General features: G+C 46.6%; 1 protein-coding gene across 1 annotated transcript in view; it reads left to right on the top strand.

Moving 5' to 3' along the window:
- LOC131925665 (potassium voltage-gated channel subfamily H member 1-like) overlaps window positions 1-19904 on the top strand; it is a 57344-nt gene that overhangs the window by 32416 nt on the left and 5024 nt on the right. The gene's annotated exons all lie outside the window — the stretch shown is intronic.

The following is a 19904-nucleotide window of genomic DNA, read 5'->3' as shown; positions in this document are numbered from 1 at the left end:
TCTTATATTCCACCTGTGACATATGAGGCTGGTGTTACCATTCTTAGATTAAAGCCACTTTACTAAGTATGTAGTGATGTTGATCGTGGTATTAATGTACATTTTACTAGTGTGTGGGAGACCAGCTCCCACATTTATTTACCCCAGGGACTCTTGAGGAATGAGGGATAAGAGACTTAGATAGAAATAGAGGGCAGAGAAACAGAGAGAACCACAGGATAGACTCAGGTGGGCCTGGATCCTTAGCCACTGACCCGAACTTTATTCCAAAGGTCTATTTATAACAATGCCAAGGGGAGGGGCAAAAGATCTCCTCCTTGCTAGTTACAGTCAAGTGTAGACCCTTAAAAACACCTGGTACCCACGCCTGTGGTCCAATCATCCTCTTATGCAGTCCTGCTGGGTAAAGTCACTAGGAAACCTTGGTGAGCTCCAACACCAGTGGTGAAAAATGTTGAACACTTTAAAAAATGATCTTATTTTCCAAATGCATAGCCTCTGTTTTAAAAGGTTGGTTCATGTTTTTTTTATCCATTATCTAATTGAGTTCTGTTTTTAATCTGTCTTTAAAAAATGTGTGTGTGTGTGTGTACGATGTGTGTTCATGTGTTCATGTATAGGTATGGTTGTATGAGTACCACTGTGCATGTGTGGAGGTCATGGTACAACCTTGGGTATTGGTCCTGACTTCCTGCCTTGTTTACCAAAGTATAAACCAGGCTAGCTGGCCTGAGAGCTTCTGGGGTTCCCCTATCTCAGCCTCTCGTTACACCCACAGCATGCTGGGATTACAGACATAAGCTCCTACATCCAGCTTCTAAGTGGGTTTTGAGGATCCAGACTCTGGTCCTCATGCTTTTGTGGCAAGCACTTTCCCTATGGAGATGTCTCCCCAGCCCGTTTTTAGCTCTGGGAAAGGGGCATGTTGTTTACTCTCTTACCAGAAATGTGTGAAGACCATCTGCCTTCCATGTTGCTGTGACCACTTGGCAGGGTTAGAATCCTAAAGTTTTCTCAATCTGGTGGACAACGGTATTTCATTTTGGTTCCAGTTGGTTTAGATGAAACCGAGGTCTACTTCTTCGTAACTATTTGCCTTTCAGACTCTGCTTCTGTGTGTTTCTTCCTCACGTTCTTGCCCATTTTGCTGTTAGGTGATTCATCTTTGCCTGGTAGATTGTTTGATCTATCAGTTAGTCTTTTTTATTTTTAAGTATTTCTTTTATTTTTGAGAACTATAATATAATCACACCATTTTCCTCTTCCCTTTCCTCCCTCCAAACCCTTCTATAGACCCCACCTTGCTCTCTTTCAAATTCATGGCTTCCTTTTCAGTCACTTGTTGTTACATGCATATATGTATAGATTCCTAAATACATAAATACAACCTGCTCAGTATGTATAATGTCATTATTGTATGTATGTATTTTCAGAGCTAACTGTTTGGTACTGGGTAACCAATTGGTGTGCTCATCCCTGGGGAAGACCATTTCTCCTGGTCTCAAAATTCTTTAGTTGCATGCAGCTCTTTGTGTAGGATTGAGACTTCACGAGCTTTCCCCTGTCCATTTACCTTGTCAACTGGTGTCATCCTTGTTCAGCTATTGTTTAGGCAGCCATGTTGGTTAGATTGTAAGCATGTAGCTTCTGACATTCCTAGAAGACATAATCTCACAGCAAACTCCCCCTTTCTCTGGCTCTTACAGTCTTCCTTCCTGTCTTCAGCAACAACCTCTGAGGGAGTTGTGTTGTAGATGAATCAGTTGGGACTGGGTTCTACAACTCTGCATTTTGATTGGTCGCCATTTTCTGTAATGGTCTCCATCCATTGCAAAGAAAAGTTCCCTTGATGAGGGTGAGGATTACACTTATCTGTGGGTATAAGCACATATTTAGCATGTAGTTAGAGATGATCTGATTTAGTAGAATGGTGGTTGTAGGTTCTCCTCCAAGATCCATGACTTTACCAGGTCTGGGTAGTTGACTATCTTTCCAGTACCAGGCGTGATTTCCCTCTTGTTGAGATGGCTTTATGTATGATTAGAGAACTGTTGGTTACCACCAAAGCTTGTGTGCCACTACCACACCTTTAGAGTTATCATGGCCATGCTGGTTCTTGTTGTGGTTCATAGACTGTTATAGCTGGGGAGGACTGTTGGTTGCTTCTCTCTTGTGGAAGCATGGAGCCTTCTAGGTAGTCATCTTTTATATGTATAAAGTTTCCGCCTAAAGTATTATTGTCCTTAGTATTGTGCCTGATTCTTCTGAGTTAGCATCTTCCTGGGATATTTTTTCTATTTGTTTTGTAAGTCTTCTATCTCTCGGTTTCTATATTCCTGACTCTTACTTTTAACAAAATACCTCTGCCACAAAAACCTCTAAGTCTTACACAATGTGTAGTTCAGCACTGTAATACTCTGCAAGCAAGGTATTAACTATACATGTGTTATCCTAAGCAGTCCTCCCAGCTTCCTATGAGGCTGATAAAGCTGGGCCCAGAGTGGCGAGGTGCCTTGTACTTAGTAAGTGGTAGATTTGGCTCCTCTGTGATAATATCTACCTCTTTGTGAAGAGTGTCATCTTTTATGCCTTTGTTCTTTCAGACATATTCAGACTTCTCGGGATCTGATTTTTTGTGTTTTCTGCTTACTGCTTTCCTTTTCTCCTTCTACCTCCTCCTCCTCCCCCCAACTTTGATCAGCTTCATTTCTTTCTATTGATTTAAAGACACGCTGTTATTTTTCTCTGTTCTTTAGGTTATATCTGTATATTTTTACCATGCATGCTCATCTTGAAGTTAATCGTTTTAAGGGACTGCAAGATGGCTCAGAGGGCAGAGGTGCTTGCTGCAAAAGCCCGATGACCTGAGTTCAAGTCCTAGAACCCAAGGGTGGAAGGAGAGAACAGATTCTGTAAAGTTGTCCTTTGACCTCCATGTGTAGTATGCCATGACACCTCAATGCCCACACAAATATGTCCCCTACAGAATAATAATAAATAAAATGTAAAACACTAATCACCACCTTACACCTGTCAGAATGGCTAAGATCAAAAACACTGAAGACACCTTATGCTGGAGAGGATGTGGAGCTAGGGGAACTCTCTTCCACTGCTGGTGGGAATGCAAGCTTGTACAACCACTTTGGAAATCAATATGGCGATTTCTTAGAAAATTGGGAATCCATCTCCCCCAAGATCCAGCTATACCACTCTTGGGCATATACCCAAGGAATGCTCAATCACACCACAAGAGCACTTGTTCAGCTATGTTCATATCAGCATTGTTTGTAATAGCCAGAACATGGAAACAACCTAGATGCCCTTCAACTGAAAAATGGATAAACAAAATGTGGTACATGTACACAATGGAATACTACTCAGCAGAGAAAAACAATGACATCATGAGGTTTGCAGACAAATGGATGGATCTAGAAAAAATCATCCTGAGTGAGGTATCCCAGACTCAGAAAGACAAACATGGTATGTACTCACTCATATCAGGATACTAGATGTGGAACAAGGATGACTGGACTGCTACTCACATCACCAGGCAGGCTACCTGGAAAACAGGACCCCAAGAAAGACACAGGGATTGCCCAATGACAGAGAAATGGAATGAGATCTACATGAACAGCCTGGACATGAGTGGGGGTAGTGAAGGGCGAGGGTCAAGGGAAAGAGAGCTTGGGTGAGTGGGAGATCCCAGCTGGATCAACAACAGAGAGGGAGAACAAGGAATAGGAGACCATGGTAAATGAAGACCACATGAGAATAGGAAGAAACAAAGTGCTAGAGAGGCCCACAGAAATCCACAAAGATACCCCCACACAGACTGCTGGCAATGGTCGAGAGACAGTCCGAACTGACCTACTCTGGTGATGGGATGGCCAAACACCCTAATTGTCGTGCTAGAAACCTCATCCAACTACTGAGGGATCTGGATGCAGAGATCCATGACTAGGCCCCAGGTGGATCTCTGGGAGTCCAATTAGCGAGAATGAGGAGGGTTTATATGAGCGAGAATTGTTGAGACCAAGGTCGGATAAAGCACAGAGACAAATAGCCAAACAAACGGAAACACATGAAATATGAACCAATGGCTGAGGGGTCACCAACTGGATCAGGCCCTCTGAGTGGGTGAGACAGTTGATTGGCCTGATCTGTTTGGGAGGCATCCAGGCAGTGGCACCGGGTCCTGTGCTCACTGCATGAGTCGGCTGTTTGAAACCTGGGGCCTATGTAGGGTCCCTTGGCTCGGCCTGGGAGGAAGGGACTGGACCTACCTGGACTGAGTCTACCAGGTTGATCTCAGTCTGTGGGGAAGGCTTTGCCCTGGAGGAGATGGGAATGGGGGGCGGGCTGGGGGGAAGGTAAGGGGGGCGGGAGGGGGGAGAACAAGGGAATCTGTGGCTGATATCTAGAACTGAATTGTATTGCAAAATAAAAATTTAAAAAAAAAACTTTCTCCAGAAGAAAACAAGGACCTTAGAATACCTCAGTTCTGAAACCCTCCTATCTCTAATTTCCTTTGTTCTTAACTGCCTTGTTGGCTGTTTTTTCTTTGTAGTTAATGCCTCACTTGATTTGTTAATATGTGTCTTACCAGTTCATTGGCTCAGCATAGTCCTTTGCAGCCCAAGACTCACTTACCAGCTGCTTCCATCCCAAGGAAGTACCTCATAGTGGAATCTGAGGATAATGGACTCTCTACTCTTTACATGCTTAAATATGCCTTTAGACCCATATCATTGCTTAACTGAGTATTTACTTTTACTTGACGTTTGTTCCTCTTGCTTACTCTGTTCATTGAGTTATTTATGTTTTCTTTTTAAAATGTCTATGCCTTTCCTTCCTAGAATTCAATTTCACTTTCAAGTCTTCCTCTTTTTTGAAAAACAATGTCTTGCTGGTACACACCTTTAATCCCAGCACTTGGGAGGCAGGTGGATCTCCATGAGTTCAAGGCTAGTGAGACCCTGTCTCAAAGCCAAAACCATAATAATGTTTTGTTTCCTTACACTAACTCCTTGTCACCGCTTTGGAAATACCCTGCTCCTCTCATGCCGTTTAATTTCATCCTCTTTGAACTTGTCCACAATGCTGCTTTTGGATGGCAGTCCCTTGGCTCCCTCATGATGTGACAGCAGAGGCAGTGGCTCTGAGTTTATTACAGGAAGATGCTTCATCTGGTCCTGACCGACTCTTTTCCGAAGGCTTTGGCCCGAGCCATGGGAATGGTATTAGTTTTGGCTCCCTGCCTGCATATGGCACAGACTGGAGCTCCAGCCTCTCCCAGCATCAGACTCAGGTGACTGGCTTTCTTTTCACTTCTCTGAAGCATGGGGTAGAGGACTAAGGTACAGTCTCTCTGTGTCGGCAGCCCCACAAGAGCGGGTGCCTTCCACAGGGCAGGTCTGGTTCTGAATAAGGCCCGGGGACTTAGGCTTCCCTCCTTCAGACTGTCTTAGCCTGGGTTCCTGTTACATGTCTGCTTCCCAAGACAGATTAGTATGTTTATGAAATGTTTCCATCATTATCCATCATTTTGGTGTGTCTGTAAAAACAAATGGTTTGCCCAAATTTACTCTAGCGATCTGCCCATTGGTTCTTTGAATACTGATGCTGGTGTTAGTGTGAGAGGCAGCTAGTGTCAGTTAGGAGACAGGGTGTGAACAGTTAAAACTGGATAGATACTGCTCAACACCAGGATCAGCTCAGCTCATCCTGCCCCTTAGTGACACAGGCTGGCACTGTTCCCCCCACCATCCCTGCTGTTCAGTGCTAGCAGATGCTTAACTTAAGCTTAACATTTTAAATTAATTTTTAATGAAAGGCATTTAATTCTTGTGAAGTACACAGGAGTTGAGACAGCTGAAAAACAATGCCTTGTGTAGGCATGTGAAGGAGCTTCTTCCAGCTGTTCATCAGTAGGGCTCTCCCGAAGATGTTGGGAGCCAGTTTGTTATGTAACAGTTTCCTGCAAGATGAAAACATTCCGTCCTGCAGGCAGCTCCTTAAGTGGGAAGATGAACATCTCAATAGTAGCTTCAGGAAGTCCCTGAAACTGACCAGATTCACTAGGTCCCTCCCTGCCAGAGTAAGCAACAAGAGCCGAGACTGCGCCCCAGATGGAAGGAGGCTGAGCTGCAAAGGCTCAAACCAGCCGAGCTGCCTGCAAGAGGATCAGACCAGTCACTTGGAAAGGACACAACTGCTGAGCTGGCTGCAGGCTGTGCGGTGTGTGCCAGGTTCCCAGCTTTGTGAGCTGTCACCCATGCTGGGATGCACCTTGGTAGTGCAATTCTTTGAGTCATTTCTGCTCCTGTAAGTGACCCCAATAAAACCCATTGGTTCTCCAAGTCAGACTTTGGTCCGTCATGAGATCCCTATCTGGGTGAGAAGATGTGTGTGTTATGTCTCTCCAGGAAAAGTCTTGTCACACAACACAATTCCACACAGCTGGCTGCACAGATGCCCTGAGAACCGGATGCTATTTTGTCACTGAACACACATGTCAGGCTTGTTCTTCGATGTTGCAGCTTCTGTGACAGGAAGCGGGAGGTTCTAGGTTCAGGCAGAAGCCAGCCAGGGTCTTTGTTCTCTGGTCCCAGCCTGTGCCACAGTGGAGGCCACCAGGATCTGTAGGAGTCAAAATGTGGACTCTTTTCTTGAAAGAAGCTACATTGCTTCATAGTCTCTAAGGAAACGGATATTCCCTGCTCTGTCTGATTTTGGGCATTGGCTTCCTTTGGTTGTGGAGACTGAGGATGAGTGCTAATAGTCCTGGGTTCTCTCTGCAGGAAGCTTGGGAGAGCATCATCCTGGTAAATGGAACTTCAGCTACAAGTATCTGGGTTTGGAGGGCAGTGTGTGTGTGTGTGTGTGTGTGTGTGTGTGTGTGTACACATGTATATGTATATATGCACATGCATATGCATGTGTGTGGAGGCCAGAGGTCAGTGGGCCTGGAGCTCACTGATTTGTCAAGCTGGTTGGCCAGTCAGCCCAGGGGGTCCTGGCTCTGCCTCCCTAGTGCTGGGACTGCAAACTTTCAGGTTCTCAACCATTTACCCTGTAGTACTTTACCCTCTAAGCCGCCTCCCTCGCCCCACAAGCTCACTTTGCTTGTTACATGATTTATTTTTTATTTTTTATTTTTTTGAGTAGGGTAAACCAATTTATTAAGGAAAGTGAGGAAGAACTCTGGATAGAGTGGGAGGAGCTTCAAGGACCCCTAGAGAATCTTTGGAATGATTCCTCATTTTCTGCACATGGACAGTGGGGCTGTGCCTGGTAGACGTGCCGTTTTCTGTTGGCATTTGAGAGCGTAGAGATGGCCACCTCATGGCCTGCTGGAGGTGAGCTTGGGAAGTGGCTTGTACTAGAGGCCTTCGTGCCTCCTGACCCTGAAGGTGGTTTGTGCTGCGGGCACCTCTGCACACGGGGTCACAGGGTCCGTCAGACTTGGGGGATGAGTCTCTGCCCTTCTCTGGACATGCTTGTTGTATTTGAATGAAGGGGAGAACACAAAGGCCAGTGATCGAATCTGTATTTGAATTTGGCAAAAAAGCCGTAAATATTCAGCTGACAGCAGACTCAGGGATTTCCTGTAGCATTCCCTGCTTCCCCTTCTTTCTTCTTTTTCTGATGGAGACAGGATGATGTAGTGGAAAGAAAGAAATCTGGAGTCAGACTGACCCACGTCCTCCGGCCAACCTCTGCTGCAGCCGGCCGGCTGTTTGGTTCTATTAATCCTCCCCAATCCTCTGGCAACCAGGACGTCATTGGCCTTGAAACATGTTTGTGTGCATTTGTGGTGCTTTAAAAGACAAGTTCAATTTAATCACACACTTACCGATCTTTTAACATCTTGTACTTTAGGCAAATTTAAGTTTTACGTGGTGACTCCAGGCTGAAGTCAGCCTTGCGCGCTCATCTGCCTCCCGCCCCACACTCAGTGTCGGTCGGCACCTCACTTTCCTCAGGCTGCTCCCTGGGCCTGGGAACATGGCCTCCCCAGTCTGGTTTCATCTCTCCACAGGGACTTTCTTTCATCCTTTACATCTCTGTGTAGGAGACACATTTCTCACACACCTTCCAAAGGTTTTGTCGCTTCCTATCCACCCCAGGCTGGTGACATGCTCCACAGACCCTGAGTATGAGTGACACCAGGATGTGCTGTTTTCTGTCCACCTCACCTTCTCCAGTGGATCAATGGTCTTTGCAGGCTGGGTCCTGTTTCTCTGTATGTGTGTCTTTACCACCTGCCCAGCCCTGGACCAGGGAGACGGCGCTAGGGAAGCACAAGGACCTGAGGACAGTCTTAGAAACTCCTTCACAGGAGCCTGGAGTATTGCATGCTTATAATCCCATCCTGAGGAGCAGAGACAGGCAAGTAGATCCCTGGGGTTTGCTGGCCAGCCAGGTTGGCTGAATCAATGAGCTTCAGGCCAGTGAAAGCTCCTGTCTCAAACAAACAAAACAAACAACAATAAAAACCCAAAATGGATGGCCCTTTAGGAACGATATCTCAGGCTGTGCTGTGGCCTCCATGGGTATGCACGCGCATGTGCGCATACACACACACACACACTCACACTCACACAGCCAAATACACACATGCCACCATGCTAAAATATGTAAATATGTAAGTGCCTGGTAAATGTTTGTTATATACAATGCCAGTTTGCCCTCACACAAGTGTCCGTCCCCCCCCCCGTGACAGTTAGTGTCTTCACTGTGGACACTGGAAAATGGTCTGTGGCTGATTTTACCAAGGAGACATCGTTCTCTGACTAGTGTACCTCAACTCTAAACCATCCTAAAATTTAAAAATATACCTGATGTTTTCAAAATGGTGTTCTAAGAATGCAGCTGAAGAACTCAGCAAACTGGGCAGAAACCAAGGTTGTTGCCCAGCTGCTCCTGCATGTGAGGTTTGATTTGAGAGGGCATCTCACTGTGGTGCCCAGCTCTGCAGTGTCTATGAGTTAATACTCTAATTGCTTCCTCTGCCTTTATTTCTTCCGTTAAAGAGCAAGTGCATCATGGAAAACCCTAAAAGTAGCACCTGCCCAGTTTATGGAGCAGGATGTAACAGGAATGAAGCCCCTGTAGCTCAGGATGTCTGAGGCCCCAGACCAGGCTGCCTTCTTAGACGGAGCTCTGCCCAACCTCGTTAATGCCCAGCATTCTCTGTTTCTTTGAGCATGTGGATGAGTTTCTTCTCATGCTGGAGCCAAAAACACTGAGGGCATCTTTATGCTGAGGAGCCTTTTGAAGCAGCTATGGAGAAGTGGAAAGATAGGAACACACAGGTCAAGGGTGGTGTATCTAGAATAAGGACAAGAGAGCCAATGTTTCCTTTCCACTCACAGAGGAGGACATGTGAGGTGGTGTGATGGAAGTGGAGAGTTTTTCTCTTTGTCTTTGCATGTCTTTTATTTTTATTTTTATTTATTTTTTTTATTTCAGACAGGGTTTCTCTGTGTAGTTTTGGTGCCTGTCCTGGATCTTGCTCTGTAGACCAGGCTGGCCTTGAACTCATAGAGATCTGCCTGGTTCTGCCTCCCGAGTGCTGGGATTAAAGGCGTGTGCCACCACCGCTTGGCGCTATGTGTGTCTTTAAATGATGAATTAAGCCGGTTTACTAGAGTGGGGAGTACTCTGGGGTCAAGGCAGTTCTTCATATGACTCAGGTGCTTCCTGTTGCTTATGGGTATGTGTGCCACATGGTCTTCCTAAGCAGATCCTTTCAGAGTCCATTGAGATCTCAGGAAGGATCATGAATCTAAGCCTGTGTCTTCTCTTCCTTGGGGTTCTGAAGGAATTCACGGCAGACCCGTTCCCATGCTAACCGTCCTGTATGTGGCCGTGGAGTTCCCTCCTCAGCCTGAGATGTGGACTTTCTGGACTTCTTCCACACTCCTGCCCAGTGAGCCTCACAGATCTTCAGTTAGTGTCCTGTACTGAAACTCGTCACCTGTATGCTACGGCCTCATCAAGTTCCACATGCTCCCTGAATCCAGCTTCCTCTCAGGATTGTCCTCCCTGGTGCCTGAAAAACAGTAGAAATCCACCCTCGTGCCTCAGCCACTCTGGATTCTCCTCACAGTGAGCTCCTGAGCTTCCTGCCTTTAACATGTGGCCATTCACACACAACTCTGTGTATCAAAAATGCTGCGTGTGAGCATTGGCCTTGTGGCTCATCTTTGAAGGGAGAGCTTGACGGCCCGTCAGCTCAGCCCTTCCGATGTCTTCCCCCCCCCCCCCCAACATGTTGCCTCTTGTTGTATTGTAACTCTCTGTTTATGCATCTGGGTTGTGACAAACCACCGGTTCCTTGGGGACAACTTCTCATGGTCAGCTGCCCATCGGACACTTAATCAGTGGTTGTTTTTATAGAATAGAGGGTCCACAGATTCTGTAGGATTCATCCCCTCCCTCAAATAGACTTTATCAGCCCTGTTTCACTTCTGCAGTGATGGGCCTGGTTCTCGAGGAAGCCCAGGGCTTTCTGAATCACTGCAGATTTATTTGGAGGGATATATTTCCAGAAGATTCCACACACCGTGAATCGACAGTGGGAATCTCCTGAACAATATTTTTCTTCCTTGCCTGAAGCACTAGTTTTCCAGTGCAGCCTCAGCATTCACAGGGCTGCACAGAAGCCCCCACACCCGCATCTCTGCTCCCACTTGATCTGGGTAGCACTGCTGTGATGTAGACAGCATTAGGTTTATTGTTAAGATGGGGAAACCAAGGCCTAGAGAGCTTGCCTTGCCCGAGGTCGATCACCTGTGAAACCCAGGGCAGGGTTCCTGGCTGCGGCTCAAGGAGGGGCCTGCAGAGGCGGTATTGTGACCGACTTACCGTGTGTGTGGTTCCTTCTCAAATGGTGTCCCTGAACTTCCCCTCATCCTCCCTCTCCTCTTGTCCTTCAACCTCAGTGTCGTTCATATATCTGCACATGATGTGCTTGCCTTCAGTGCACATTTTTAATTCAGATATGTATATTTTATCCATTATGAAGGGACTCCCGAGCAGCGGGGTCTCCCTTCCAGACCCTGGATTAGGTACAAACCACACCCAAACACCTGTTTTCACAGAGAGATCCTTTATAAAGTGGGGAAGAAAAGTTAAAGTGGCTGCTTTCTGACTCAGGCAGAAAACAGCAGCAAATGATCTTGCTGGTGTCAGTCTTAAGAGGAGAAGAAGGGGAGGTCTGGGTTGGAATGGGCTAGGATGCTGTGGTAAAGGAGATAGGGAATGAGGGAGAAGGGGAAGGGGGAAGGGAAAGGGGGAAGGGGATTTGTCCCAGGGGGAAAAAGGACTCTGGATAGAGAGGAGACAGACGTGGCCCATAGGAAAATGGCGGTTTATAAAGGTAAAGGAGAAACTCCGTGTTAGGATGAGGTGTTTAATTTTAATTGGACATGTTAATTAGGTGAACTAAATGGGGCTTCAGATAGATAGCTGGATCTTGGTAGTCAGCCTTGGGAGGAGGAAGTGGACAAATAAGGGAATAGACTTTGGTGGTTTAGCTTTAGGAATGTTATCTAATGGTTTTTAGCAGGGTGGAGGGAACTGGGGGGAAGGGCAAGGCCTGCCAGAGCCACACAAGTGGGCTAGTGTCCCTTCACATTACAAATCTACTTTTGAGCAAAATACCTGCGTTTGTTGAACCCAACTTAGGATGTTCCTGTGGTGTGGTCCTAGTCCTCGATTTGGACCTGTGTTGCCCAGGATGCTGAGCACTGACCGTGCATGATAACTGAGTAAAGGGGATGTGGTGTCCCAGAATTGAAAGGCACTATAGATATAAAATAAAGATGAATTTAGTGTGAAGAAAGGTAAAAGAAATCTCACCGGTCATATGTTGATTTAGTGTTGAGATAATATTTTGGATATACCGAGTAATTAGAATGAATGTTACTATAATTTTATCTGTGTTCCATGACTCCCTTTTAATGTGCCAGCTAGAACATGTAAACTGCCTGAGTGTCACGCATGTGGTTTGTGTGATTTTCCACTGCTCCCTGCTGGTTTAGTTGATGGGATTTTGAACCTTGCCCTTTTGACTTGGGTTTCTGTCTTAGCTTCTCCACTTAATCAGCTTCATATTTATCTTCCATGAAATAATGTTTTTTTCATGAACCAGTACAGACTAAATTGTATTAAAGCACACAACCCAGGAGCAAACGCCTTGAAAAAATTACGCTGGAGTTCACCTTGACTAGGGTTTCCATGCTGGCTGCACAGCTTAAAACTTTTTGGTTTGAGACAAATTCATTTACTATTCCACACCGTAGTTTCTTCTTGGTTACAGAGGGTGCCTCATGGAGTTACAGGAGTTGAACGACATAAAGAGAGTGACTTACTCATTTCTGGTGGAGCTTAGAGCAGACACACAGTACAGGGCAGCCATCACATAGTACACCGTTCCCAGGCTCACGCCCCTGTGAAAACCTTCTGGTGGCTAAGGGTGCCTTCTAGGGGCCTCAGGCAGGGAGGGCAGAAGGGGTAGGCTGACAGATACAGGTTCCAGGTACACAGTGAGTCCCAGGGATCTACCATAACTGTGTCCATAGCTGACTATACTGAATTATGCACTTTGTGTTTCTAGAGAGGGTGGAGCCTGGGATGGAGTTGTAACTGGACACAGTGAGTGGATCCCAAGTCACATTTATTTGGTGACAGAGGCAGCAGCACTTCCCGACAGATTGGTTCTCATGAAGGGACGTCTGAGCTGCACATCGTGGTGCAAGAGCTGGAGAGAAAGCCAAGTGGGCAGTGTCCAAGAAGGAAGACGTGCGGCCAGAGAGATGGCCCAGTGGATAGAGTTCTTGCTGTACAGGAGTGAGGGTCAGAGTTTGGATCCCCTGAGTCCACGTAAAATGTGGGCAGCTATGGTACCTGCCTGTAACCCTAGCGCTGAGGGGGCAGAGAGAGGATCCCCGGGGTAAACTGACTACAACTAGCCAGCTGGTGAGCTCTGGGTTAAACTGAGAGATCCTGCCTCAAAATAGAGCACGATTGAGGAAAACACTCAACAGAAACTCTGGGATTCCAAATGCATATGCATCCATGTATGCCCATTCTGCACACTTACATGAACACACACACACACACACACACACACACACACACACACCTACCTTTAAACAACAGAGAAGAGAAAAAATATCCCTAGAATGCCTCCAAGAGAGAGAGAGACAGAGAGACAGAGAGACAGAGAGAGAAGGTGATGAGAGTGCATTTAACAACATGGACATCACTGGCGACCTTGGCAGTCTCTACATACTGGAAGGCAGCAGTCAGATACGATGTGAGGAAGCTACTTGAGTGCCAAAAGTGAAGGCACCAGCTTTCCTTTTTGAGAGTCTGGCTACAGGGGAAGGAGCAGGAGAAGGAGTTTTTGTCTAAAGATGTGGTGGAAAGAGCCTGTGTCCACAGAGAGGTTAAGGGGAAGAGCAGAGGGGTGTCATAGGAAGGCATAGCGGTAAAACACTGGATCAGGTGGGAGAAGAGGAGGCTCAAAGCAGGCGGAGGGTTAGCTTTGACAGGGATGACACACCCTCTTCTGAAGCAGGAGGAGGTGGCAGGGTGAATGTGGAGTCCAGCTTGTAGACCTGCGACTGCCGGAAGATGAGGGTCTCTTGTAGTTGAGCTTTTAGCCAAATCCGTGAACCCAGACTGAGGGGTAGCTGAAAGGCTAAAGAAAGAAATCACAGCCTCTGATCCATCTCAGCGATGATGTCATTTCCTTGTCTCAGTTGCGTGTGGGCTGATGCTTCTGAAGGGGCACAGACTCGGGCCATCCCGGCTGGTTTGGAACTGTGGTGGTTAAGTTTCAGTTGTTAATTTGCCAAAACCCAATCTCTCGGGAAGAAACTTTCAGATGAAGAATGATCTAGGTCAGGTTGGCCTGTGGGAATGTCTGAGGGAGATTGTTTCGATTGTTAACCGAAGCAGGAAGTCTCATGTCATGGTGGATTCCTAGACATAGGCTCCTGTATTGTATAAAGGACAAAGCTAGATGAGAGCCAGCAGGCAGCGTGGGGGGAATTCGCTTCTTTTTGCTCTTGACTCTAGATGTGGTGTGACCGGCTGCTTTGAGCTCACAACTGTGATGGACCATAACCTGGGGTTGTTAGCCCCATGAACCCTTTATCCCATATTTTGCATTTGGTCAGATCTTTTTTATTCCAGCAACAGTAACGTAGCTAGGACAAGGACCTCAATGGAAAGTTCTAGAGAAGGTTGACGCTGGGAGATGGCGCCTTCAACTGGGAGCTGAGCTTTCTTGGCTGACAGGATGACATATTGTGTTATCCCTATGGATAAGTCAAGCCAGCTAGAGTTGGCATGTAATACAAGAAGAATATTGAATCAGGAAACTGGATTTGGGGTCAATGTTCTCTCTGTAGTGTGCAGTAAGGCTGTGAGCAAACCCTTTGCCTTTGTGATCTATTTCCCAGCCTGTAAGTAAGTGAAATCCTTTTTGTCTCCTGGGGGTTCAGGAGACATGACGACGTGTGTCACCGGGCTGTGCGAGGTACCTGTACACATGCAGCAGTGGTGACACTTGGGTACTTGGAGCTGGTGTATCTCCTGGGGGGTTCAGGAGACGTGACACCGTGTGCCACTGCCTGCTTTTCACTCCCAGCCCCTCTGCTTACTCAGCCTTGTTGTGACTTAGGGTGAGTCATTTTCCCTCCGTTATGCGGAGCCTCTGCTTCCCCATCCATAGCGCTCTCACAGGCTGACTAAGAATTTTAAAATGCAGCAGAGGACTTTGGAAGGGAGAGTGTTAGAGACATGTGACTGATGGGCCGGTGTGGCTTTCCAAGCACCATTTCCCTTCAGAGTTAGTGTTGATGGGGAGCACCCCAGCCCCGTCAATCCAGGCCTGTGGAGAGCACCTATGGCAGAAACCTGCCTTGCTCGAATGTCCTACAGAGACTGAGGGGGAGCAGGAACAAGTGACACCAGGCTCGGAGAAATGCCTTCTACCTTGGGGGAACTCAGCTTGGCTGGGGGGTAGATTAGACCCAAGTCCACCCTTAGGAAGTGTGCTGGGTAGTTTTATGTCAACTTGACACAAGCTGTAGTCATCTGAGAGGAGGGAATCTCAATTGAGAAAATGCCTCCATAACATCTGGCTGTAAGTAGGCATGTAGGACATTTTTAAAATTAATGATTGGGGGAAGGCCCACCCCATCGTGCGTGGTGGGCCTACCTCATCGTGCGTGGTGCCATCCTGGGCTGGTGGTCCTGGGCTCCATAAGAAAGCAGACTGAACAAGCCATGAAGAGCAAGCCAGTAAGCAGCTCCCCTCCATGGCCTCTACCTCAGCTCCTGCCTCCATGTTCCTGCCCTGTTTGAATTCCTGTCCTGACTTCCTCCAGTGATGAACAGTGATATAGAAGTATGAACCACATAAACCCTTTCCTCCCCAGGTTGCTTTGGTCATGGGCTTCATCACAGCAATAGTCACCCTTCCTGGGATAGGAAGTGTGTGTAAAAGGGCCACTAGCTCTCTGCCTCCCCAAACTTGGGTTGTACAAGACCAAAGGAGGAAACTAGAAATACCTGCCCATGCTCTGAGGGTAGAAAAGGAGTTGGTGAGATCACTGTGTTATGGTTCCAGGATCTGCAGACCAGCTCGTTCTCCATGAGCATCCTGTTTTCCACACCGGGTAAGGCTCAGTTCCTCTGCCAGCTTGCGAAGAGCACTGAGCATGGAACTGGGACACACACTTAAAGCTGGGCAAGGTCTGTATCAGGCCTGCTTTGACTCTGAGGCCTGAGGACCTGGCCCTTTGGAGGACACCAGCCCCTGTCTCTGTGTCTTTCTGTCTCTGTCTCTCTCTGTCTCTGTCTCTCTGTATCTCTCTCTGTCTCTGTCTGTATCTGTCTTTCTCTCTCTGTATGAAGGCCAGAGGTCAACCTCAGTTGTCATTTCTAAAGCACTGTCCTCTTTTTCCTGATAGGCTCTCTCATTGGCTTGGCTCTGAGTAGGCGAGGCTGGCTGGCCAGCAAGCCCCAGATCTCTCCATCTTCTCCTCTCCAGTGTTGGGATCACATGCGTGGTCCACCAGGCTTGACTTTTCTGTGAGGGTTTTGGGCCCTGAACTCCAGTCCTCATGCTTCTGCAGGAGGCACATTATAGATTTCCTTATCTCCTCAGCTGCCATAAGCCCTATTCCAAATAATGATATACTGAAGGTCCCGGATAAGGGGAGGCATTTGATGGAGCAAAGCTTTACTACCCTTCCTGCTGGGAATCCATCGTCATGTTCACTTCCTGAGGAGGAGTGTAGTCCATCTCATGGGAATCTTTTCTGATCAATATGAATAATCAGTCATTTGTCACTGTATTTACTATAAACGGTGATTGTAGCCAGATAGTTTACTGGAGGCAAAATGGTCTCTCTTGGTCAGGAAATTTTCTTAAGGGTATCGATTTTCTGTAAATAAAGCACTTACTCTGCAGAATTCCATGTTATTTCTGTTTTTCACAATGTCATGATGACGCCAAGAGTTCACAGCAGAGTCACATCTGCAGGAGCTTAAGTCAGACTCTCAGATCTGTTCTTGTAAAGAGAATGTTTCACGTTTGCCTGGGAGGTGGCTTAGCAGCTAAGTGCTTGCCTTTTAGTCCCCAGGGATCCATGCAAAGGCTGGGTGTGTGGCAGCCTGCCTGTGTTAGCCATGAGCTCTGGGTTTGACTGAGAGACCCTGACTCAGTGAATAAGATGGGAGGTGAGCAAGGTTGATTTCTGATGTCAACCTTGGGTCTCCACATCCACATTCATGTACCCCCACACGTGTGCATCTACACACACAAAAAAACATGCATGCACACACATAAATCATGCACACATGAAAAATGGACAGAAGGAAAAAGAAGCCCTAGCATTCAGATTTACTTCTAGATCGCTGGTGCGTGTGGTTGAAGCGCGAGAGGCAGAGTCTCGGAGATGGGAAGAGGGAAACAAACGCCTTTCTCCACCAACCCCTTCCGCCTGCCTCGGGGCCTCCATCAGTTCCTCTTGAGTACTCCTGTAAGGAGAGCTGCAGGAGGAGAATGTGGTCAGTCTGGCACTGTGGAGAGATGGGAAGGTGCCATTGACCCAGGCCCCCTCCCTCAGGCAGGGCCTCAGAGTGCCCAAGATTTGGGATGGAAAATCCATTTAGAAATAATTGTGGATTTTATCAAATGGTCGCAGGCACGGCCACTTCTCTCAGAAAGGGCATCTCCTCCTGAGGGTTTGTTACCCAGAACTAAGGAGCCGTAGGTGGCTTCAGTTTGTAAGCAGCTTGTGGCTGCTTGCTGCTGGATTCTTGAGAGGTCTAGCTGAGTAGTGTATCACTCAGACTGTGTCTTGAAAAACACAACAAATCCTAAGACCTCATCTCCCTTCTACCTGCCTTTCCCTTCACTGGATTCCTGGGGCCCTTTCTCCATAGCATTCATAACCTACATTTGGTTGATATTTAAAAACTAACCTTATTTGAGATGACTACATATCCACAGATAGCTCTAAGTAACAGAACTAAATGAGCCCACCCACCCACATTCTCCTCTCACCCCTCTTCAGCCCTGGCAGCCATTTATTGAGCTATTTTTTATAATTTTGTTATCTCAAGTATGTTATATAAATGGAATAATAAACCTGTAGTAAGAACTGGGGTGATAGACAGCACAGTCCACAAAGTGTGAGGACCCAAATTTGACCCCCAGAACACTTGTAAGAATGCTCGGTGTGTATTCCTACTATCTCCAGCGCTAGGAGATGTAGACATGTGGCTCCCTGGGCTGGCTAGCCAGCTTGGCCTAATTGGCTAGCTCAAGGCTAATGTAGAAACCCTATCTGAAAATAAAAACAAAACACACACACACACACACACACACACACACACACACACACACACACACACACACCAGCACGTATAGATGCATCCACATATGCACACTAAAAGTATGTTTATGAATCATAAACCTGAAATTCTTTTACCCTGAGGGCCAGTCAAGTAATGCCTGTATGTATAATGCACATGTTTGTGGTGCTGCTTTGAATTTCCTGGTATAAATGTATTATAGATTGCTTAACTGAAGGCTACCAGGGGTACTGCTGATATTTTGTCTATGGTGAGTAAAGTGTCTGTAAATGTTTTTGCATAGGTTTTTATGTGAGCATGTTTGGACTGAGTATGATTACTCAGCTGTATGATAGTCACTCTTTGAGTGCCATAAACTGCCACCTTCTTCCAGGATGGCCATTCCATTTGACGTTACTTCTGGCAGTACATGAAAGGTCCAGTCATTTTTCTTTTCACCTGCGTTTGGTACCCAGCACTGCCTTTCCCTCTCAGATGTTTTGACAGGTGTGCAGGAATGCCTCCTTATGGTTCTCTGTGCTCCCCTATGGCTAATGTTCTCATTTGCTCTCTGTACCTTTATGGTGAAAGGCTGGTCATGCCTTTGACATGTTTTCTGATAATTGTTTTCCTCTTGTTGAATTTGAGATGGTGTATTCTGTGTGCCAGGTCTTTGTTGATGCTGCTCTGCAGGCATCCCCTCCTGATCATGCCTGTCTTTTCGTCCTTGTAAAGTCCAGTGTGTCTGTTCTTCATTTACAGATTGTGGTTTTGCCATTGAGTTCAAGATCCTAAAGCTTTTCTCATACATTTTCTCCTGAAATGTGGTTTTACATTTACATCTGCATCCAGTGAAGTTTGAGTTCGTTTTCAGATAAGGTGTGAAGCATAGGTAAGGGTATGTTTTTTGGCCTGTGAGTATTCCCCTGCCTCGGTGGTATGAAAGTCACTTGGACATGTTTGTGCAGGCCTTTGCCTGGATCCTCTGCTCTGTTCTGTTTTCTGTGTTTAATCTTCTGCAATAGTCGGGTCTTAAATACTGCAGCCGTAGTTATCCTGAAATCAGCTGTACCAGTCCCCCACTTACTTCTTTACTGAGGTATAATTGATACTCAACTAATGCCCCCCAAGCGGGGGAGAAACAAAACCAAGAAACCTACACGTGGTTAATGTATATAACTTGGCAAGTTTCAACTACTTCATTCTTATTGAGAATTACTTTAGGCGTTCTAATTCTTTTGCCCTTACACATAATTGTGGCATGTTTTTGAGCATATGTATCTACAAAGATTCTCGCTAGCATTTTGATAGGAACTGTGCTAAACTTAGATGTCCATTTGGGGAGAATGGCTATCTTTAGTGTGTTGGGTCTTCCAAGTTCTGAGCACAGTGCCTCCTCACTTCTTGGCTCGGTTCCATCAACATGTTGTTGTTTTCGACATTTGAGTGTGACACGTTTTTCTATATTTACACCTACGTGTTTTTTCAGCAGTTATAAATGGTAGTGTAACATTTCGGTGCTCGTGTCTGTGATATAGGGATGCGATGACTTTCGTATGTTTCTCCTCTCTTGTTGAACTTGCTAAGTGTCCTGTTCATTCTGCAGGTTTCTCTGTGGATTCTCAGAACAGCTCCACAGAGACCACCGTGCTCTGTGGAAATGGGCTGGTTGGGTGGCTGCCCTTCTGATCTGGATGCCATCCTGTCCGTCCGGCTTTACTGTGGTGGTGGCACAGGGCTGAGCACGAGTCAAGGCCTGGGTCTTGCCTGTTGTCGTCTCAATGGGATAGCTAGCACTTGGGTTTTTCCCGTTAGCTGTAGATCACAGGGCCTGTCCCCCCTCCCCCTCCCGCCATCTCTCTCTTTCCTACCTTCCTTCTCTATCCCTGTCTCCCTCCTTTTTGACAAGTTTTAGAAATTCCCTCATATTCCCATTTCCAAGGTGTTTTTAAAAATATCATGAATGGGTACTGAATTTTGTCATTCACTGATTTTTCAGGTATTGAATTAGCTTGCAC

This window comes from Peromyscus eremicus, chromosome 15, assembly GCF_949786415.1.
Source record: "Peromyscus eremicus chromosome 15, PerEre_H2_v1, whole genome shotgun sequence".
Classification (NCBI taxonomy): Eukaryota; Metazoa; Chordata; class Mammalia; order Rodentia; family Cricetidae; genus Peromyscus; species Peromyscus eremicus.
This window is presented reverse-complemented; position numbering and strand designations above follow the sequence as displayed.